We start from the raw sequence: 23,943 nt of genomic DNA, 5'->3' as shown, positions 1-23,943 counted from the left end.
ATTTCAGCTGCAAAAATGCACATGTTCATTGACAAATTTGTGCACCTAAATCAGTTACACACAAATCTCTATCTACATTTTTGTATTCTTATATCTAGAAATCTGGTCCATAATAACAAATTCTCAGAGCATTTACAGTGGAAATTTTAAAAGTACAAACAGTCTGTTAGTTCTTATCAATGCCTGTGTAGTTGCTGTGTAACCATTTCGTGGACTGTTCCAATTGTTGAGTTTGAGGAGAGAAGAGAAATGCAGGGGTGCAGCTGTTGTGCCATCTCCTGGTTAAAAATCATGGGCCAGATCCCCTGGTGGTTTAAGCAGTTCATCTCAGTTTACACCAGCATCTAGCCCAACAATTATGTTTTCTATGCTGCCTTGTCTCTGTAACCTTAGCAGCAATTGTAGTATTCATTGTAACATACAGTAAGCTTATTGACCAGAAAAGAACTTCAAGAACAACTTGAATATGTCCAAGACCTCTGATAAGGTGTTTTTCTACACATCAGGTTTTCCATTCTCTGCATGCTGCTTTTCATTCAGCACATACATTTCTATCTCAAAAGACTATGGCCTCAATGGCTTCTTTTTAGTAAAAATCTACCATTTTTGCCAAATCAATTTACTACAATTTTAGACATAATTAATTATATTATTGTATTGTCTGAGTAGACAAACCAAGAAATTGTCTTGCCTGGACATTGAGTTACCCTCTCACCTCCATCATTCCTGAGAAGTGCTAAGTGCTCTGGGCCTGATCCAGAAAAGTCACTCATGTGCTTAAAGTTAAGCATGTGCATAAGTGCTTTGCTGAACTGATGTAGAATTACTCAGCACCTTGCAGGAATGAGTTTCAGTAGATCTAGCTAGAAAAGGGAGGAAAATGTAACAATTTCCCCCCATTTTACACCAATAATTTGTTTTGACAAATAAGTTCCTGTCGTCTCAGCTCTGCAACTGCCTTCTTTAGTTCAGGAATGTGACACAAGGGTGGGTAGGAAAGCTTTTACTGCTGACCTTTGTGCTGTCTCTACTCTGTGGATAAAGGAAGGACCCCAACTTTGATGCTATGAAGCCAGCATTTTTCTTAGGCACTAAATTACTTCATATTGTTCTGAAAGAGAAAAACAAGGAAAATAAGATAAAAAATTAGGCATTGTAAAGATTAGTACAGTAATAATAATACTGTCCTAATGGATGCCTAATGTACCAGATGGAGTTTTAGAATTTCACTAGGGGGATAAACAATTTAATACACACACAGTACTACTATACACAATAACATGTATTTCAATATTCGTTGATACTAGATGAATAAATAAGAAAGCCTTCATATGTTAGACTCATACGCTTCTTATCAATAGTCATTAGTGTTATTGGGTTTGTTATTTGTTGTGTCAGGGTATGTCTACACTACAAGACTATTTCGAATCAACTTAATTCGAATTTGTGGAATCGACCTTATGAAGTCGAAGTTGTGTATCCACACTAAATACACTAATTCGACTGTGTGAGTCCACAGTAACGGGGCCAGTGTCAACGTTGGAAGCGGTGCACTGTGGGAAGCTATCCCACAGTTCCCGCACTCCCCGCTGCCCATTGGAATTCTGGGATTTCCCCCCAATGCATGCTGGGGGAAAAAATGTGTCGAGGGTGGTTTTGGGTAACTGTCATCATTGAACCGTCAATCACGCCCTCCCTCCCTCCCTCCCCGAAAGCGCCTGCGGGCAATCTGTTCGTGCACTTTTCTGCTCAGTGACAGCGCGGGCGCCACAGCACTGCGAGCACGGAGCCCGCTGCAGTTATGGCCGTTGTCAACTCCTCGCACCTTATCGTCCACCTCTTCCACAGTCAGCTGCTGAGAAATAGGGCTACTTTTCAATGGTTCTGCGAGCACTGGTGGACCATGGGGGACGTTTTACCAACATCAACGTCGGGTGGCCAGGCAAAGTTCATGATGCGCGTGTTTTCAGGAACTCTGCTCTGTTTAGACGCCTGCAGGAAGGTAGTTTCTTCCCGGACCACAAAATAAGTCTTGGGGATGTGCAGATGCCTATAGTGATTGTCGGGGACCCAGCCTACCCGCTAATGCCCTGGCTCGTGAAGCTCTGTGCAGGCGCCTTGCACAGCGACAAGGAACTCTTCAAGTACCAGCGAGCAGCGTGACCTGTGACTGTTCAGTTTCTTTACAGAGAAGCTGAACCTGCCCCTGTTTCTTTACCAAGTTACTGTTGACTAGCATCTGCAGTTACATACCCCGTCCACCCCGCTTCCCCCACTTCCAACACATGTTTAAAAATAAAATACATGTTCCACTGTAACTTTACAAAGGTTTCTTTATTGATGACTTTGCGTTAAAGGGTTGAAACTGGGACGCGGACTGTGCTGGGTAGGATGTGCGGTGATGTAAAGACCGCCTCTAAACTCGAGGAATGACAGGCTCCTGCTCCCAGAGCAGTCTGCAGTGCTGGACTGGTTGTTTCAACGGAGCCTGCCATCCCTCCTTTTTGGGACTCTGTGTGCGGGGGCTATGTGGCCTTGTGGCGGGGGAGGACGGATACAGATTCCTCTGCTGCGTGGCTCTGTGGTCCAGGACAGGGACCGTTGCATGAGATCTGTAACCCCCCTCCCCCGCTACAAAGTTACATCCCCCCCCCACCCACACAGAACCTGCAAACCACCTCCCATACCGACCAGGGTGCCTACTGACTGCACTGTGTGTGTGACCTGCTGCTGATCCTGCCCCCGTGTCTGTACCCTGGTAAAGGTGATTGTCCTGTCCAATTACCAACCCCCTTCCCCCCTTCAAACAGTCTCCTCTAAAAGAACATGACGGAAACAGTAATTAACAGAAAAGTATTTTTTATTATCAACTAGACAGTTAGGGGATGAAACTGGGACGGGGGCTTGGGTGAAGCGGGAAGGAAAGGACTTCTCAAAATTTAGGGTATGAGAGCTTTTGGGTACTTGAGCACTCTGCTGGGGTGCAGTGACAGTTTTCACGGCCCCTGGCGCCCCTCCTTCTGGTTATTTTGGGTGAGGGGGGGTATGGGACTTTGTGGCGGGGGAGGGTGGTTGCAGATACACTGCAGGGGGCTCTGTCCTCCTGCCTGCGGTCCTGCAGAACATGCACAAGGCGCCGGAGCATGTCCGTTTGCTCCCTCATTAGTCCAAGCAGCGTTTGAGTCGCCTGCTTGTCTTCCTCACGCCACCTCTCCTCCCGTTCGCTGTGTGAGCGCTGGTACAGAGAGAGGGTCTCCCTCCACTGGCTCTGCTGGTCCGCCTCGGCTCTGGAGCAGGCCATCAGTTCAGCGAACATCTCGTCCCGTGTCTTTTTCTTTCGCCGCCTAATCTTTGCCAGCCTCTGTGAGGGGGATGCTGTGGCAGGTCTGGAGACAGTCGAAGCTGTGTGATGGGAAAAAGGGAGTGAATTCCTTGCAAAGATACATTTTTGCGAACAATGAACACAGTCTAGTCTGTCTCTGTGAATTCTGGGTTGAGATCCCAGTGCCTGATGGGGCAAAAACCATTTTCGCGGGTGGTTCTGGGTAAATGTCGTCAGTCATCCCTTCCTCAGGGAAAGCAATGGCAGACAATCATTTCGAGCCCGTTTTCCCTGGATTGCCCTGGCAGACGACACAGCGTGGCAACCATGGAGCCTGTTTTGCCTTTTGTGCCTGTCACCATATGTGTACTAGATGCCGCTGACAGAGGCGGTCCAGCAGCGCTACACAGCAGCATGCTTTTGCTTTTGCATGACACCAGAGATGGTTACCAGCCATACTGTACCATCTACCATACCATAAATTGGTAATAAGATGATCATGGTTACCAGTCCTTTTGCACTGCACCATTTGCTGCTGTCATAAGTGCCCCTGGCTGAGATCAGCCAGGGGCGCAAAAGCCAAAATTGGGAATGACTCCCTGAGTCAATCCCTCCTTTTTGGTATCTAAAAATAGAATCAGTCCTGCCTAGAATATGGGCAAGTGTACTAGAGAACCACTGTATCAGAGAACTAGAGAGCACAGCTGCTCTGTGTCAGATCCTGCAGAAATTATGAGCTGTATGCTATTCACAGGGGGTGCTCCTGCAACAACCCCACCTGTTCATTCCGTTCTTCCCCCAGCCTTCCTGGGCTACCGTAGCAGTGCCCCCCCACTTGTGTGATGAAGTAATAAAGAATGCAGGAATAAGACACAGTGACTTGTTAGTGAGAAATGAGTGGAAGGCAGCCTCCAGCTGCTATGATAGTCCAGACAGGACATTAAGGAGTGTGGAGGAGAGGAGCCCAGCATCCCTCTGCTAGTCCAGGGGCAACTGAATCTTTTCTTTACACATGAAGGGTGGGGGCTGATGGAGCTCAGCCCCCTGTTGCTATGATGAGGACGGTTACCAGCCATACTGCACCATCTACCAGGAAAAATTAGGAGCAGGCGCCCTTGATCGACCTCACTGATGCTAGTCGGCATGGTTACCAGTCCTTTTGCACTGCCCCATGTGCCAATAGGCTGATGATGACGATGGATATCAGTCATATTGTACCGTCAGCCACCCATGGCGGGGGGGGAGCAAGGATATTGGTGTTGAGTGCTGCAGCATCGCATCTATCTGCAGCATTCAGTAAAGATAGGGTGACATGTAAAAGAGTCAACAGAGGATTGCTTTCCCTTTCACTTCTGGGGGTGGGTGCGGGGGGTGCGTAAATTGCCGAGCTATGCCCTGACCCACCGCGGACACTGTGTTTGACCCTAGAAGCATTTGGAGCTCAGCCAAGAATGCAAATGCTTTTCGGAGACAGCAGGAACTGTGGGATACCTTGCGTCCTCAGTCCCCCCTCCCTCCATGAGCGTTCATTTGATTCTTTGGCTTTCCGTTATGCTTGTCACGCAGCAGCGTGCTGAGTCTCTGCTACGCCGTCTGTCTGGAGATTTTTTAAAAATACTTTGGACCAGGCGTAACATTACAGTAATTCCCCTAATTAGATGCAGGAGTCTCCGAGCGAGATCACCCTGAGGACGGTCACTGAAGGAGATAGAGAGCGCATGCTGGGTGAAAGCCAGCACAAACCAGGGGCCTATGCAGCCGTGCTCGGGGAGGCAATGCTCCCTGAGTACCTCATGAAAGCCTGGCGCGGAAAAGTGTGCTACCACGGAGCACCCAATAAGGCAGCTCTCCCCAGGAACCTCCTGTGGAGGCTTTTCGATTCCCTCCTGGAGAGCTTCGTGGAGATCTCCCAGGAGGATTTCTGTTCTATCCCCATATATATAGAGACCTCCTTTTCACATACTTCAGATTCCTGTAATATTAAGAATAAAAGTTTACATGTTTAAAGCACTTACCGACTGCTCCTTCCCCTGATTCAGGGTCCGGGTTAACGGCTGGGGAGGGTTGGTAGGGGATCTCCGTGAGGGTGATGAAGAGATCCTGGCTGTCGGGAAAACCAGCGTTATAAGCGCTGTCGCCTGCCTTGTCCTCCACAAACCCTTCCTCATCTTCCCCGTCCACGAACATCGCCGAGGAACTGGCCGTCGACACTGTCCCATCGTCAGAGTCCACGGTCACTGGTGGGGCAGTGGTGGCAGGCTCCGTAGCATCCGTTTGCCGCTTTGATTTTTTGGTAGCCTTGTCTGGGGTCCTTGATTTTCACGCGGCGCTGTGTTGCATCCCGCCTGTATCTTCTGTCTCTCATGGCTTTGGAGACCTTCTCGTAGGTCTTTGCATTCCGTTTTTTGGAGCGCAGCTCCGAAAGCACAGACTCCTCGCCCCACACACCGATCAGATCCAAGACTTCCCGGTCAGTCTATGCTGGGTCCCTCTTTCTATTCAGAGATTACATGAACTCCTCTGCTGGAGAGCTCTGCATTGCTGCCGGTGCTGCTGAGCTCTCCACGATGTCCAACCACGAAATGAGATTCAAACTGTCCGGACAGGAAAAGGAATTCAAATTTTCCCGGGGCTTTTCCTGTGTGGCTGGTCAGAGCATCCAAGCTCGGACTGCTGTCCAGAGCGTCAACAGAGTGGTGCACTGTGGGATAGCTCCCGGAGCTACTAAGTTCGATTTGCATCTACACCTAGCCTAATTCGACATAGCCATGTCGAATTTAGCGCTACTCCCCTCGTCGGGGAGGAGTACAGAATTCGAACTAAAGAGCCCTCTATGTCGAATTAAATGGCTTCCTGGTGTGAACGGGTGCACGGTTAATTCGAATTAATGCTGCTAAATTCGAATTAAAGTCCTAGTGTAGACCAGGCCTCAAACAGGTTGTTTTTCCAGTTCTTCCAGGAGCTTCTTATCAAAAGATATCACCATGGCAAAAAGGTTTTCTAAATCACTATTTATAAGCAATGCCTAAAGAATTCTACAAGCAAAATATGGGGTTTGGAGCCAAGAAAATATTCGACTATTCAGGTTTCAAATTCTAAATGATAGGCTTTGAACTACTGCCGCTCTTTGAGTTTCCTTGTCTATAAATAAGCCACTTAACATCTATGAAAGCATTTTCTTCTGCTAAAACTAAAGTACTTTGTGAAAGCTTCTTATAATAGAGGCCTGGTGTAATTGTAAAATGATGCTGATAGCAAACGCTGTTTTGAAGAGCACAGATAAATTACTCAAGCTGTTATAAAAGTACAGTAGGCTATAGTGCCACACAAACCTGATACCTGATTAGACCAGAGGCAATTTATCTAACCAGTAAAAATAGCTACATAATGTCATCCAAAATATGGAATTCCTCTGAAAGTTCCCTTATCCACCATTATACCATTCGACCTCCTTTTGCTGTTAGATTGTTCTATTATCTGTTGTTAAATTAAATCAAAATATTTGCTAAGGAAAAAGAACTAGCATGTTCTATAGGCAATATACACTGGTTTGTACAGTCCCTTCTACTTTTGTTTTTTGACTGTGCCTACCCTGAGCCTGTAGGATCTAATAAACGAATCAGAATTTGGCCTGGTCATTATGTGACTGAGACACAACCAAGAAAAAGACAGGCACTGCAGGGAGCAGCAGCAGCAGTACGTTCCACTCTAGGTCAGTATTATATTAATACTCAAGACCTGTGGTAGGCGGCACTATATGGTTAGAGGTTCCATCTTACACACGGCGCACAAAACTGAGGCCTTGACCACATATGGCTATCACAGACCTCATGTAACTTTTCAGAGGAATAAACTGTGTCCTGAATGCATTATGCCTAACAAAAAAATTCCTCTGTGTGTTCATTATGAGATGATATTTTCAACTTCTCTAAGAACTGTGGTGTAATTATTACTGATCTAAAACCTCTTCTATATTGACCTTCAAGAAAGGTTACATTTCAGCGGTAAGTGAATGGTTTCTAGTCTGTAAGGTGCTTGGAGATCCTTCAGGATGAGTGATTCTCTATAAATATCAAGTGCTTATTCTCATGAAAACATTGTTTTGAATTCTGCTTATGTTCTGTTCAGCTTTCATGTCCCCTTTCAGAACCTTTGCAGCTATTTGACAAGACTGGTCAGGGCAGCTCTAACATTTATACAAATTAAAGAGCGTTCACATTGTGCCTGAGGGTCTTTTCTTCCATAATGATGTCACTTAATACAAGGAATGCAATTCATTCCAGCCAAGCCAAAGGGAATAAAATCTGCAAATGCATTTTTCCCCCTGTAAAATATTAGCGTAATCTTATTAAATCTGTGGAACAAATAAATTGAAAACAGAAATTGTATCATAAATATATGGCTTGTATATGTCTTTACAGCCACAATATGAACACTGCAACTAAAGCAGCAGAGTAAAATAACAAAGGAAATCAAGCCATCTTCTATCTCCTTTCACAGTCCCCTATTGATCAATCCATTCGGGTATAATTTCATTCTCTGCCGACCTCCCTTTGTTATGTTAATAGCAACAACCTTGAACTGCCTGTGGTTCATGGAAATCAAGTTCAGACTGAAAGCTCTTCTTGTAAGTAAACCTTCAGACCTCCTCTAATTTAGACAGTTATGTTTTTCTCTTGCCAAGAGAGAAATTAAAATCAGCTACATCTGACTGTTTTAAAATGAAAATTGCTTTCCCTATTTGTCCATAGATCTGCTGCTTATGAGAAGCTACATGTCTGCCACTCCAAATGAAATCCCCCACAGTAATCAGCACCTCCTTTTCAAGGGTATCCTCAACACCTACCAGGGAGCTACCACAACCGTTCCTGCAAAATCTCCTTTCACAATTAAGACCACCTCTATTTCCCCTGGTATGTGTGCAATGCACTCTGCTGGGCCTGTGTGGCCTGACTGGTCTCTGCGGCCACCAGTGCATATATGTATTCAGAGGTTCAAATCCTGTCTCAGGGTCAGTCTTGTAATGCTTGCAGAGCTGCCCAATTTTTCCACCAGCCAAATGATTATTTTCATATCTCCAAATGCTGCTCTCCATCAACACAACACATCAATTATAGCCAAGAATTCTTTGACTCAATGGAGAATCTTTGACAAAATCTGTCAAATGGGAAAGACAATGAGCCATATGGGGAAGGATACAGTTCACACTGGAGCCTCCATCTCCAACCTCCTCAGGAAATAATAACTTTTTGGGAGAACCAAATGTCCTGGTCCCCTTCTAACCGCCATGACAGCTTTACAGAGGTTACTGCCATTATCTCTATGAACCCAGCACAAAGAGAAAGGGGGAACAGGATCTCTGGAGAGCCTCTCAGGGAGCTCATCTGTATGAATTCTATCCCTCTTCAGCTCCTCTCTTCCCGCTCTCTGCCCCCATTGCCAGTGGCTATGTACCTCAGCCACCCTGGCAGATATACAGGTCCCCTCCCCCTTTCCACACTGGTACCAACCATCCCAGGATCAGTTGGGCACTTTGCACAGACAGTTCACACAGAAATAAATAACACTGACCTTACTACTGCCTAAATCACCATCAGAAGTTGGCCCTTAGTAAAGGATTTTCAGCCTCCTGGGGAAAATTATCTCCCACTTCATAGTTTCACCATATAAATCTGACAATGGCTAAACTCAGGAAATGCTCTTTCTCCGTGAAGAGTTATAATGGCCAGTGGTGTTCTTGCTCTCTCTTTATTATATGCTCAGGAGCTGCTTACACTCCAAACTTCCAACCTTCAGGTTAACCTTAAGTTTATTCTTTTTTTGTAGTTTTGAGAACAGCTAGGTAGAGGGCTGTATGTCCACAGGTGGCTTCTTGTAAGCAATCCTGAGCACTAAATGTGACACATTTCCTTTAGCGGTTGTTCTGACGGTCTTCTGATGGTATTAGGATGCTACCATGCTTTGTTCCATGTATCAAGGAGAATTAGGGTCATACTTAACTGAGAATTAGAAAACAGCCATGTAAGTTTATTGTTATGAATAATCACCATAAAATGTGCTCTCTACAAAACATCTTATTGGGTAAGAACTCAAAGAGAGGGGAGAGAGAGCTATAACATATGAGAGGAATTTATTTCTGAAAAGACATGTGTGGAGCCTGCTGAGGTGAAGTCTACTGAGTGTGTGCAGCTATTAAAGCCAAACCTCGCAAAAAACTCAGCTTCATGAGCATCTAAATAGTATTCACAATCACCCTAATCTAATCCAAGGCATTCTTAGTAGTGTAGCTGTATGCAGGAGCCATATATGGGGGAAGGGGGATAAAGCATTCAGACTACAAAGAAAAGAAAGGAAAAGAAAAGAAACAGAATAATTCAGCCAAACCGTAGGAGGGAAACTCTGTAAACAAAGTACAATCTGTACATCATGAACCAGATCCTCATCTGAGATAAACTGACATAGTTCCATTAAAGTCAATGAAACTTCATCAGTTTGCACAAGCTGAGGATCTGGCCCCATATTTATTTCTCACATCTGTTGAGGGCAGCCTGAATTACACAATTATAAAAATGTATAGCACCAATACTGTAAGTAAATAATCACTTTCTCCCAGGATTTCTTTTTTAAGAACAAAGTAGAAGTACACAGTGGCTAAAGTAGATTGAAACCATAGAGGGAGCTCTCATCACAGCAGCCAAGGAGGAGGGGAAATTGAAGAGAGCACTGTAAGGAAAGCTCTTTATTTGCTTTTAATAGAAGTGGGAGAACTGCACTCCCTCTTATGCTACCTGCTGGATGTAAAGTAGAACAAAACAGTGAGAGGACAGCAGAGGTCAAATTCTGTGCTGACCAGCAGCCCAATCCTCTCTATCTATCTATCTGTGTGTCCACATTTCTAAAGGGCCTATTACTACTATACAGTCTAGGGACAATACCTGGATTACAGAACACAGTAAGCTCTGTCCAGAAGGAATCATCAGTTTTCTGCCATACTCTTTGCTTTAGTCATCACTGGCTGTCTGAGCAGGCATCTAGATTTTTCTTCTTCTCCAGTTCTTTGGGAATGTGTTAATGAAAAGATGAATCTTGCATGTCTGAAAATAGTGAGGGTTGGACTAACCCTGCTGGAATATACTGTTGCATGCCTTAACCATTCAGTACTGTGGACCCAGGGGTGGCTGTAGCAATTGCGCTGCCCCAAGCAGGGCGGCACGCTGCGGGGGGCACTCTGCCGGTCGCTGGTCCCGTGGCTCCGGTGGACCTCCTGCAGACATGCCTGCGGAGGGTCCGCTGGTCCCGCGGCTCCGGTGGAGCATCCGCAGGCACGCCTGCGGGAGGTCCACCCGAGCCGCGGGACCAGCGGACCCTCCTCAGGCATGCCTGCGGGAGGTCCACTGGAGCCGCCTGCTGCCCTCCCGGCGGCAGGACGCCCCAAGCGCACGCTTGGCGCCCTGGGGTCTAGAGCCGGCCCTGTATGGACCTGTTTCAGTTGTTCTTAGCTGGGAGAGAAGCCCAAATTCCACTTCCAGTTAAGGCGTCTAGGTTTTTCCATGGGGGGGTCCAATGCAAGGAGGCCCTGAAAATGTCAACATTCAGAGCTAGTGCTGAGCATGCCTTTGTGTATGGCTCCTTCAGAATACCCAGTAGAAGCAGGTGAGCTGTTTCACCAGCCCAGGGGAAGGAAGCATTCAAGTCCCTTCAAGTCCTTGCTTCAGAGCACAAATGTATAGTCTGAAAACTAAAGAACACAAAATTTAAAAATTTACCTGACAAATACTGACTGCAATCCACACAGGCTTTTAAAGGACAGTAAGGATACACCTTTGCTTCCTCAATCCAGCTTCCTACTCCTCTTTCTCATATATCTCATCCAGCCATGTGATTGACCCTTTCCAGACTGTTGCTTCATCTTGTCACACTGGGGGTCTTAAACACTGGCCTGTTCCTGACACCCATGATGACAACCCGTCTTCATGCAAATACATTTTATGATAACAGACAATGATAACTTTTAAAAGGGGTGGAAAATACATACGCTGACATGTAAGTTGGTTATTTCTAAGCAGAAAGTTTCAGTTTTCCCTGAAGGATCAGTAGCTGTTTGAATGATTTATCAAGTGTTTGGTTGGTTGTTTTGGTTTGTTTTGCCTGTTACCTACAAGGAGAGTAGAGAGCTTATTCAAGAAAAATCAAAATATTAATCCTGATTCCTAAAGCAGAACTTAAAAGAGAAACATTTTGAATGGTCAAAACAGGCACCAAAAATTATAAAAATGAACAGGGCCAAAGTCTTGTTTCAGTGAAAAACACTACAGCATCTTCTAATGAAATACTGATATTTTCGTCTCTTTTGTATTTGCTGTGATTTGTTTAGATCTTTGGGTATTTTGACTGCAGATAAATCTGAAATAGTCATCTCCATTTTAGAGGGTTAAAAAATTTTCAAGGCCATAGTCAAAATATATGCACAGGAATTGTGCTGTCCTGTGTTCTCTGTGTTACAAAGACTGGGTTTAGAGGAAACAACAATGCATGATCCATAATCACCATGCAGAAAAGCAGTCCTGAGCCATCAGCATAACTGTTGAACAAACTGGAAGTGCCTTGAGTTTATTAGTGAAATGGCAAAGACAGGTAGGACTCAGCTGATTTATTTTTGGGACAGTCAAATACACGACACTCCAGCTTTCTTTTTTCTATTCTACAGGAGAGTCTCCCACCCTTGCAAGCTTTCCTTGGACTATATAGGATTATTTTATGGGGAAATATCATGCCATTCTTTAATTTCTAAATGACTAGCCTTGCCTTTGTGCTCAGCATTGTTAGAGTGCTTTGCACATGAGAGCCAGACTTGGAGCTCTGCCATCAGACTCAGACCACACGCTATGCACTGATGAGAATGGCACATGCAGCACAGTCTGAGTCACACATCGGTGCTCCTAGTTCATCAACAGCAGTAAATCATTTTGCTGTACCCCTAGTTCAAACTGAGACTCAATTTCTCCCACTCTGTGATTGTAATCACTTTGGAAAATCACGGGGTCTCTTTTCAAAAGTAATTGAAACAATGCAACAGAATGGGGAGTAATCTCAACACTACTGAGGTTACATATGTTTGAAAAGAGTATAATGAGGGGAGCTGGGTAGTTTTGAGAGCCCTTCACTTCTGAGTTAATGGTTTGTATTTCATCTGGGTTGGTAGTTTAACATCCTGGGCATATCCTCTCCAGTGTCCTAATGAGACTGCTCCCAACAAATCTATTCTAGGCTTTACACGGAGCCTAGAGCATGCCGGGATAGGATCTGGCAATGCTCATACATCACTGGTATGACTAATAAAGCTCACAGCTGTGTACCTCAATAAGAAGAATAAGTGCCTTGAATTAAGGAAGTCCTAGTTATTGGTGACATACTAGCTTGTAATGAACTTGGTACTTCCCACCCAATTCTCAGTAGACAAGTGTCCATGTCACAAAAACCCACAATTACAATAAGCACCATGGGCACAAATTGGCTGTCATCGGCTTTAGGAAGTCTGAACTGCCTTTCACCCTCCAGGCAGTCTGTCCAATTCATGGCTGAGGTACAGCATGGAGAATCTTTGACTGCCTCTCTGAGTGCTGTAGCTGTTCTGTGAATAAACAGAAAGCCCCACTCCCTAGAGTAGTCAATAACGCACCTTTCACAAGAACAACATTCATTGCAGGATAATAAATATTTGCAGGGTAATAATTATTGTAAAAAGAGATGAGCAAACTCAGGAGTTCAAACCTGAGTCCCATACCTAATGGGATCTTTTGATGTGGACACCTGTTTGGTGGAAATTGGACTGAGACCATCAGATTCATTTCATATAGCCCACCAAATAGCCAGCAGAGCAAGAGATAAAGGCACCCACAATGAAGGAATTGGCAACTCTTTGAACCACTCAGTAACCCACTGCCAGCCTTGAAAATTCAGAAGCTAAAAGAAAGGTTCATTAAACAATTTCACCATAGGAAGGTGATGATACTTTACAACCACCAAGGGGTTCACATTAGTGAACTTTTTTTCCCAGAAAATCTCAGTCCTTACTTTTTTAAAATACCTAATTAATGAATTACACTACTAGATAAGTGCCCCCTCTTCTGGTGGAAGGATTGGAGACCTCCAATCATTACACACCAAAGAGAGAAAGAGAGAGAGACTGTGTGTGTGTGTGTGTGTGTGTGTTCGCTCATATACAGTGAGAAAGTTTAATGAACCACTAAATGTTTTTTGCTCTGTTCATGAATCAAGTAAGTAAAAATCTTGTGGGTAAACGTCAGGGGCGGCTCTAGGAATTTTGTCGCCCCAAGCATGGTGGCACGTCGCGGGGGGCGCGCTGGCGGTCGCCGGTCCCACGGCTCCGGTGGACCTCCTGCAGATGTGCCTGCGGACGGTCCGCTGGACCCGTGGCTCGGTGGAGCATCCGCAGGCATGCCTGCGGGAGGTCCACTGGAGCCGCGGGACCAGCGGACCCTCCGCAGGCACGTCTGCGGGAGGTCCACCGGAGCCGCCTGCCGCCCTCCCAGCAAAATGCCGCCCCAAGCATGTGCTTGGCGCACTGGGGTCTGGAGCCGGCCCTGGTAAACGTACTGGTTTGGGTTGTTTTTATTACTATGAATTGGGCACCCTGGCACACATTTTCAGTGTAGTTCATGTGGATTTGTCTGCTTGACTCCCACAGAATGTCAATGGGAATCACGTGGCTAAATCTCTATAAAGAGTGTTTGTAAAGTATCATCTTTTAAAATAAAATCGACTGGACCAGCTGAACTGTGTTTTCTTTTCATCCAAGCCCGCATCATTTCTCATATATTCAAATTAGATTGCACTGTATGTGTTGTTGATTCAAACTGGATCTGCATTTCAGAGTGTGTTTTCTTAGGGCTAGATTGTCTCAGGGGGAGGGTGCTCTGCCAAATATCTCCCTCAAGGACCAGGGAGGAGCCCAGTCCCTACACTTGGGGAGCATAGGAAAGACTCCCTCTGGGCACTCCAAGGATATGTATCATTCCAAAGGGGGTGAGGAAGTGTGAAAGGAGACAAGATGATGCCCCATCCTCTCCCACCACATCAGCCCATGCAGGGAGACCGTCATACCAGGGTGAAGTTCACCCCTTTGCAAAGGTGCAGCACAAGGCCTATGTACAAATTAATCCTGGAAAATAGGGGTGACTTCAGTTTCACCAAGGGGAGCAGACTGTACAATACTAAAGGATGGTAAAACCTGCACATGTCCCTGGGGTTCAGTCTGTCCCGTGGACTCATGCAGCTCCACAACACCTCCTAATAGGCACAATCTAGCCATTAGAATTTCTTCACTATGCTAGTTTCTGTATTGAAGTGGTCAGACAGGTATATCCACTTCCCTGAATGTTTGCTAATATTCTCCTTTTTTCTTTTTCCTGCAGCACATTTTTTGTATTTCCACATATTGTATTTAGTAGAGCTTATGGAATTAATATTTATCACATCAAAAATTTGATGAATTTAGCTTCTTTATTTTGTTTGGTTCATGAATCATTTCTGATTTCTGCAAAGGTATTTGGCATTTATAAGCATCTGCTCAATTGTTTGGATGAATAACTTTCAGACTATTGATTTAAGAATTGTTCATAAACTGTTCTCTTCAAAATATTAGGCATTTAGATACCATCGTGAAAAGCATGATCTAAAAACTTTTAGAGAGGTGAGATAGACAGACAGACTATGCATTTATTTTATTTTAATTTTTTCTCTCTCATTTTCTGTGTCCTGACTTAAATGAAACTTTTAACATGAAAATACTGAATGGCAAATAGCAGATAACAAATGATGAAGTAATGAAGTTGTGGTGCAAACATCAGAAAATTCTGAGCTTTGGGAACATTTTCAAGACTATGAGTGTCCATAAGGATATTTACAAATAATAAATATCATAGCATAGCTGCAAAATGAATTTTAGTGCTTTATTCACATATATATTTGAAAATCTGTTCTCTCATTATTCCTGCTCTGATATCTAACAAGGAATTAAAGTCCAAGTATAGCAGGGGGCTGGTGCAAAGGCACCTAATTAACCCCTGCTCAGCCATCCCCAATCAGGGGAAATAGATAGGGCCTGGGGAGAAGCCTGGTGCCTGGCCTTTAGAATTGGCTGCACCCTGTGGGCCTGAGGATTCAAGGGCTATAAAGGCTGGCTGTCAGCCAGAAGAAGGGGGAATGGCCAGGGGATGAACAGTTTTCAGGCAGAGGGCAGACTCTGTTTAGGAGAGGAGAGGAGAGGAGAGGAGAGGAGATTCTCAGGCCTACAAGTTCTGTACATAGCATAACATTGGTGGTGGGAGAATGTTGTGTAAATAAAGCCACGGGTGCTGCATAACTAGAAGCCCCTCTGAGCTTTATTGGGGCAACCAGTGAGCCCCAGGAAGAGAGCAGGCAGAGGACTTGTGACACCAAGCATTCGAGAGCTTGCCAGTTTTGCATGATGCTCTGTAATGCTATGGATATGAGACTTCAAGTATTGCTTCTATGTTACAGGCAAAGGTTAATTATTTAAGAAAAACCAGAGTGGTTTAAGATGCTTGCAATTATTTCATGTATTTAAGCCAAACCAAGCTTTAGCTCAGTTTAAGATGCTTATACTATATTAAAGTCTTATACTTGTTGAAAATTTCATAAAACATTCCAAAAATCACATTGAAATGAACAGCAAGGGGGCTGGTCAGGGGGCAGGAGGCATTTATTGCTACCTGAAAAGATTCTTTAATCTGCACATTTATCAGGGTAAGATGCAGCTTTATATACACAGTATGGAAATGCATGCTTAACCTTCAGTAAAAAGAGATACCACTGGCATCAGTTAAGCATATAAAGGCCTGAGTCTGTGCCCATTGAAGTAATATATTCATAGCTTTTAAAGCCAGCAGGGATCATTTTGATCATGTACTCTGACTTCCTGCATAACACAGGCCGTAGGATTTCACCCAGTAATTCCTGTATCAAGCCCATAACTTCTGATTGATCTAGAGCGTGTCTTTTAAAAAGGCATCCAGTTTTCACTTAAAGACTTCAGGTAATAGAGAATCCATCTCTTCTCTTGATATACATATGTGCCTAATATGTGTTTTGAATTTATCTAGCTTCAGAGATTCACAGATTCCAAGGCCAAAAGGGACTATTGTGAATATCTACCCTGACCTCCTGCAGGCCATAAAACTCCAAAAATACTCCTACAGCATGCCATTTAGAAATACATACAATCTTGATTTAAAAATTATCCATGATGGAGAATCTACTGCAACCCTTGGTAAATTGTTCCAATGACTAATTACCCTAATCTTCAACTTCCAGCCATTGGATCTTTTTGTGCCTTTGCCTGCTAGATTAGAGAGCTCTCTACTATCAGAAATCTTCTTCACATTTAGATTCTTATTGATTATAATCAAGACATCTCTTTCCCTCCTCTTTAATAAGGTGAATAGACTGAGCTTCTTCAGTATCTCACTGTAAGTCAATGGCAAAGATCAAGCCCTGAGTGAGCAGTTTACTGTGATACCAATAGGCACCAATGAACCATTGCCAGATCCATCCTACATATACATAGGGTATGGATCAGCATTCATGTTGCAGATCTGCTTAGGCTTCATCAGGGGAAGTTTGAGTCACAAGACTGAGGTCCCAGTTATGCTGGTATGCCCTGCATATGATATTTGGATATTGAACTAGCTGAAGCAATTTTGGAACCATTAGCAATTATCTTTGAGAACTCATGAAGGATAAGTGAGGTTCCAAAAGACTGGAGAATGACAAACATACCTACCTTTAAAAGGGGGAACAAAGAGGACTCTGGGAATTATAGACCGTTCAGATTCATTTCAATGCCTGGAAAGATATTGGAACAAACTATTAAACAATCAATTTGTAACACTAAGAGGATAATGGGTTTCTAAGTAATAGCCAACATGAATTTGTCAAGAACAAATCAGGCAAAACCAACCTAATTTCCTTCTTTGACAGGGTTACAGACCAAATGGATAGGGAGGAAGCTGTGATATATCTTGATTTTAGTAAGGTTTTTGACAGAGTCCCACATGACATTTTCATAAGCGAACTATGGACATTTTGTCTAGATGAAATTACTACAAGGTGGGTGCATGACTGGTCAAAAAAACAATACTCAAAGAGTAGTTATCAGTGGGTAGTTATCAGTGGGTAGCTGTCAGACTGGGAGGACATATCTAATCGAGTCCCGCAGGGTCTGTCCTTGTTCGAGTATTATTCATTATTTTCATTGATGAGTTAGATAATGGGATGGCATGCTTATAAAATCTGCTGGTGACGCCAAGCTCGGACGGGTTGCCAGCATTTTGAAGGACAGGATGAGACTTCGAAATCACCTTGACAAATTGGAGAATTAGTCTGAGATCAACAAGATGAAATTCAGTAAAGATCAGTGCAAAGTATTACAGTTAGGAATAAAAACAAATGCACAACTATAAAATGGAGAAAAACTTGCTAGGCAGTAGTTCTGCTGAAAAGCACCTGTGGGTTATAGTGCATAACAAATTTAATGAGAGCCAACAGTGTGATGCAGTTCCAAAAAGGCTAATATTCTTGAGTGTGTTGATAGGAGTTCCATATATAAGACGGGGAGGTAATTGTCCTGTTCTATTTGGCATAGGTGAGGTCTCAGCTGGAGTACCGTGTCCAGTTCTGGGTGCCACACTTTAAGAAAGATGTGGACAAACTGGAGAGAGTCCAGAGGAGGGCAACAAAAATTATAAGAGGTTTGAAAAACTTTATCTGTGAGGAAAGATTTAAAAAACCGGGCATGTTTTTAAGAACAAGTTAGAAAATCACCTCTCAGGGATGGTCTAGCTGAACCTAATCCTGTCTCAGCATTGAGGATGGCCTAGATGACCTCTTCAGATGCCTTTCAGCCCAACATTTCTCTGAATTTATGATTTCCCAAATTTTGCATGCTCCACTGTGCAACTTTAAAATTTTATTAAACATATTGTTTTCATTTAATATTTCCAAATGAAGGTGTCAAGTTTGTATTTTATAAATTGCTGAAAGTGTGTTCCTTTCTGACTTGTAATTTATAAAATACATCTTTAGGAATACATCCGCCACTGACTTCAATGGAGCTATGACAGTATCTGCTGAGGATCTGCTCCATAAAAATCACTGGAATATAAATGGTTCTATGCAAAGAACCTATACACTACGACACTATAGAGTTAGAAATTTTGTTCAGTTTTACCGATTTTTTTTTTTAAGCAAAACCAATTTTCGGTGGTGCTCAGAATGGCATTTCACAGGAAGTTTCCATAAGTGAAAACATCCTAACCATATGAATCCGATACCCATCTTCACTTATACATTTCAAAGAGGAATTTAAAAGAAATCATTGTTTGTTCCATGGAATTGGTTAATTGAATTTTAATTTGGTAATCACAAACAGATACCAGTATCTTAGCTTCTCTACAAGCGTAACAAATATAATATAGTGGAATGAGGAATGCACTTCCAATTTCCAGGAGTCTCACTGGGCTCTCAGATTGTTTCTCCAGTAGGTGCTTAACTCATATTGTTTGGATCAATACTCCTCCTCAACAAGAAGAATTCCTTTAACTGGTTGTGGTCTTATACTTATTTATTCTATAAACACCTACTTTATTGAATGAATCCTGCCTTGGTTTAAATTTTGTTGCAAACTTGAAGCTTAGATCAAGATCATCCAAAGTTTTGCTACAGTTCATACACCTTTAGAGTGTATATAAACCTGACAGTCTCATGTGAGTTTTGCTTGTGAGTTTGCATCCATCCAAAATAAAGCTGTATTTGGGGGTCCAAAACTATACTTAGACTGAACCAAATGAAATGCCTATACAAGGTCTCTCAAAGCAATGCCATCTAGTATAGTACTTCCTCCAGATCAGATTGGAGGAGATTCCTGGATGCAAATTTTTTTCTCATGGGATTTTTTAAAACATCAATAAATGAAAATCCTGACTCAGTTTTACTTTTGAAAAATAAATAACCAAAAAATCCTGTTTTCAAAGGGCTAGGTTATGTGAGACTTCACTGTGCAGGGGAATCATGATGCAGCCATGACAGAGCTCCCTAATCGTGCTTTTGGCCAATAGAGGGGCATGGGGCTCCATCAGAGATTCTGTCCCCCAGGTCCATATTGCTGTACAAACAGTCCATTTCAACAGGGTGTCACACACTGTTTGTCTCCCCTGTCCATCGGGGAGCCCTAGCAGGCACAATACCTCCTGGTGTTCTCCTTGGAGCAATGTGCTTACCCACTATCCCCTACCCAACACTGTATCTCAAATGCTCAAAGTAGCCCCAAATAAAGAACAGCCTAGCTAAAAGCAAGGCACTGTACTGTGTACTTCACAAACAAATTGCCTAATTGTGGCTGAACACACTTTCCAGTATGTACAAATCAGAGTTTCATCAAGTTGGCACCTTCTGTTTTTCTCTAGTATCAGAGGGGTAGCCGTGTTAGTCTGGATCTGTAAAAGCAGCAAAGAATCCTGTGGCACCTTATAGACTAACAGACGTTTTGGAGCATGAGCTTTCATGGGTGAATACCCACTTCGGCTTGCATCCGACGAAGTGGGTATTCACCCACGAAAGCTCATGCTCCAAAACGTCTGTTACTCTATAAGGTGCCACAGGATTCTTTACTGTTTTTCTCTAGTTCTTCCAAAGTTTGACAAGTTTTTACAGAGTGACTAAAGCATTTGGACACTTTGGAGATTCTTCTAGAAGAGCTATACGAATAGTGTTGTTCCTGGGCTGGCACAATGGCCTTGTAGTCCACAATCCACATTATTAAGCAAGAGCTCTGGGTTTGATTCCCAAGTCTAATCTTTTTTCCTTATTCAGCAGGATCTGAGAGCAGTATGGACACCACATTTTAAATCACCGAGGGAGCCACAGAGGTCTCTCAGCTAGACTCCTCTGGCCAATCTGGTTGCAGCATTGATACATTCATATTTATTTGTTCTAGTAACTTAGATAGCATGTTGACTGTTGTGTGATCTTTATTAAAGTCAGAAATGCAAAGGACAGCTTGTTTTAGAAACTCATTCCCCTTGGCTAAGACAGATGTTTTCTGGTTTAACCATCACTGAGCTGTGACACCCATGTAGTCAAATGTTTGTTGATCTAGCTCTAAGTCTGTGTATATGCTCACTATCTCTCATTCCCTCACTCCCCTCTGGTTGTTTTGTTTCAATACATACCATGTTATACAAATTGCCATTGTACAGGTGGAAAAATGCCCTGAAACAGCATGTTAAAACACCACAGTGAACCAAAATAGGCACAAGTCATTTGAACCTCATTTGTTCTCCACTAACAAACGATAGGTGGCAAGCCATAGTTTTTTCTATTACAGTGACAATCTTAAGAGAGAGTGGGAAATTGATTCATTGCTTTCTAGTCTGATTTCTATAACATTTGTCTCTTTGTAAGTTGATTAGCAGTTTTAAAGGGGCATTTAAAGGGGGATTAAATTGGTTGAATAAATTATTAATTGTAAATTGTTTTTTCCAGCTCTAGATATCATAATGACCCCTTGTGTCCTTAAAATATATTAATTTCTAGTACCAGGTTTCCCAGGATTGCAACTCTCAATTAACCTAACCCAAGCTTTGCTTTTGTAATAAAAAGGCATAAATAGGTGCGTTCTCTCTGCTATGGAGTTTTTTAAAAACTTTTCTGACATTCTATCAACCATAACCTCCCTGTGAAGACCCTGCAGCTCTGCCATAACACACCCCATTTATACTAGTAGGAGGAAGCCCAGCTGAACCAACAAGTCGTCTGGGATTTCGGGGGTTAATTCACATCCAGGCTTCAGATTCAACTAAGGGAAGAGCTCCCTCATGAGAGCTAATTAGATGCAGCTGAACCTAGTTAGAATCAGCACATTGTAGAGGGGCCAGGTTGCTCTAAGAGAAGAGAGTATGTGGTGGGCTGGTTAGAAGGTATCACAGGGAGGGAGTCTAAGTTAACAAAAGTCAGGTGTTTTGTTGGGTTTATATATTCTTGTAGTTTAGTTCTAGTAAAGCAGGGCTGTAGTTAGAGGCTACTGCCAAGTTTGATTAAGCCAGAGCTTCTGAAATACACTTGAGGGCTCAGAGAGGGTTGTTGGGATTTAATCCTGAGCCTCCAGTAAATTCTCTTTACTGCTGCTCCAGCTCTGGCCCTTCCACATTCACTTTTATAATGTAATTCTGTGGATTTTGTTGGGTGAGAGAATTTGGTGGGGGGGGTGGAGTTAAATAGCAGCAGGTTAATAGCAGTAGGTTATTATCAATTCTTGGAGCCTAATCCTGCAATTCTTTCATGGGCAAAACTGCTACTTACCTTAGTGAAGGTTGCCTATCTAAGGGGTGCACAGTCTTCAAAATCTGTCCTCTGTGAGAGTTAAACTCTTTGGGGCAGAGACAGTCATTTCCCTCTGTGTTTTTGTAGTGCATAGTACAATGGAGGTCTGATGGCCTTGGCTTTTAGGTGATATTTCAATATCAATATTAAAACTGGCAAGTTTGAAGACAATCTGATTTTGAGTTATCTCAGTGAGGGAAAAACACTTCAGCAATAAATTGGACAGAATGGCCCAAACCAGAACTTTAGCAAGTTTTTTTTTTAAGTATCTCTATATTTGGCACATGCATGAGACATTTCAGCCTAAAGGATAATTATTTGCGAAAGTGCTAAGCATCTGAATACAGGGATGTAGACAAAATGGTACTTTATTCTATCATTAGTGTCATTCCTCAACTGTAATCATGTGCTAAAAATCCAGCTGAGAACCCAAATCACAGCTAGTGCCTTCATAAAGAATAGTGTTTTTCACAAGCCTTCCAGAAGAAATTTTACAGATAATTTTTATTATGGAAACTGATCAAAGAGCAGACTTGCTGTAGCTTTCAAAGAGATTCTACAGGAAGAGCAGAGTTAGCACTCAGTTTATTGTCTCAGAAGATTTCTTTCTGCTGCTGTCTTGCATACATAAATACACTACACTGGGCACAGTGTTTATTGAAAATGTTCCCACAGCTTTTACCTTTGGCTACTGGAGCATCAAAACACCTGGTGGAACAAGTTTTAAACACCCAGGTGCATAATTCAAAATATTATTCTCCCCTTGTCCTATGCATATAATTCTCATTGATAATAATGAGAGTTCTGTGCATACAGGGGAGAATTGACAAAGAAGCATTTCTAGGAGTTTCCAGTGTCTGCCCAGTAGCTATCTCTCTAATTTTCTGTTCTAATAAATCCCTTATAATAGCAAGACTTAGGCAAGTTACTTTTCAAAGCAGCATGTGTAGTGTGCAACTCTCATTCACTTTAAATGTGCAACAGATAAAACACCTCAGTATACTTTGCATATAAAGGGGGCTGTATAATTTCATCCTACAAAAGGCATTGTCTAATCATGGAAGAGAGAAGATTGCTTACAAGAATCCCTTCAGGTTGCTTTTTAAAATCCTTTTAAGCCCCTGAAGAAAGCGGCAAGTGACACAGATGTTCTCACTACTGAATGCAATTGGATGTACTGTATAACACTCATCAGAAAGTCTCCAGTGATGAAATAGCCAAACAGCTTTGTTCTTACAGGTGTGCCAATCAGAAAGGAATATTTTCACATTAACACATGCAAAACAGCTGATAGTGATATAATTACTAATTATAATTGGCTTGAAGAGCTGAGCTGAATAAATGCCATAAGGTTCACTTCAGGCAAACAACCAAAACGCCCATCAGAAGGTGAACCTTAGCTGAAACTATCCAAAACTCTTTGGTTAGCAATACTGAGGGGGCAGTCTAGTGAGGATAGTCTTCTATGCTTCCTGTTTCCAATTTGTCTAACTGCAATAATTTTTACCACATTGTATGAAAAATATCAGTGTGTTATATTCATAGCAGACCAAGAAGTTAGACATAAACATAAAATACTCTTTCAGGAAGGTTGCAACATAACAACTTTATTTCTTAAAATCCAGAGCTTTAACTCACAAGAACAACAAAAGGGAGAAACCAGGGTATTCCATAAAACAGGGAGGCACAATTTCACCCCCACTTTTTCTAGACTGGCTCTTTTGCAGACTGGCTGCTGCTAAAATCTCATCACACATTCCCTACAGATCCACCAACCCTGCAAGTAGGACCAGGAAACCACCTGAGAATTTAAAGTGAGATCTTACAGCTTTAACAGTCTTCAAATACACCACAGCAAGGGTAATAGTTTGTCATTCATTTCTTTTTTTGCACTCCTCTGGTGATTGATATTAGAGATGGAAAAGACCAATTAACTTGTTCATTCCTTGACAATGTACTTCATCCCATCAAGTTTTAATTGTCTCAAGTAATGCGCCTTCTGTCTCTTCTCTTGGAAAACTAATCCACAGTCTAAGTCCTCTCACCATTAGGATTTTTTTTCCTGATATTCAGCCTAAATTTTCTTTCTTAACTTCATCCTATTACATCTACTTACATCCCATGTTATAAACAGCTCCTTTTGATTTGGTAATAGCTTTCTTCCAATCCATATGGACAGTTATCAGTTTCATTGGTAGCAC

Source organism: Mauremys mutica, chromosome 6 (genome assembly GCF_020497125.1).
Source record: "Mauremys mutica isolate MM-2020 ecotype Southern chromosome 6, ASM2049712v1, whole genome shotgun sequence".
NCBI classification, from domain to species: Eukaryota; Metazoa; Chordata; order Testudines; family Geoemydidae; genus Mauremys; species Mauremys mutica.
This window is presented reverse-complemented; position numbering follows the sequence as displayed.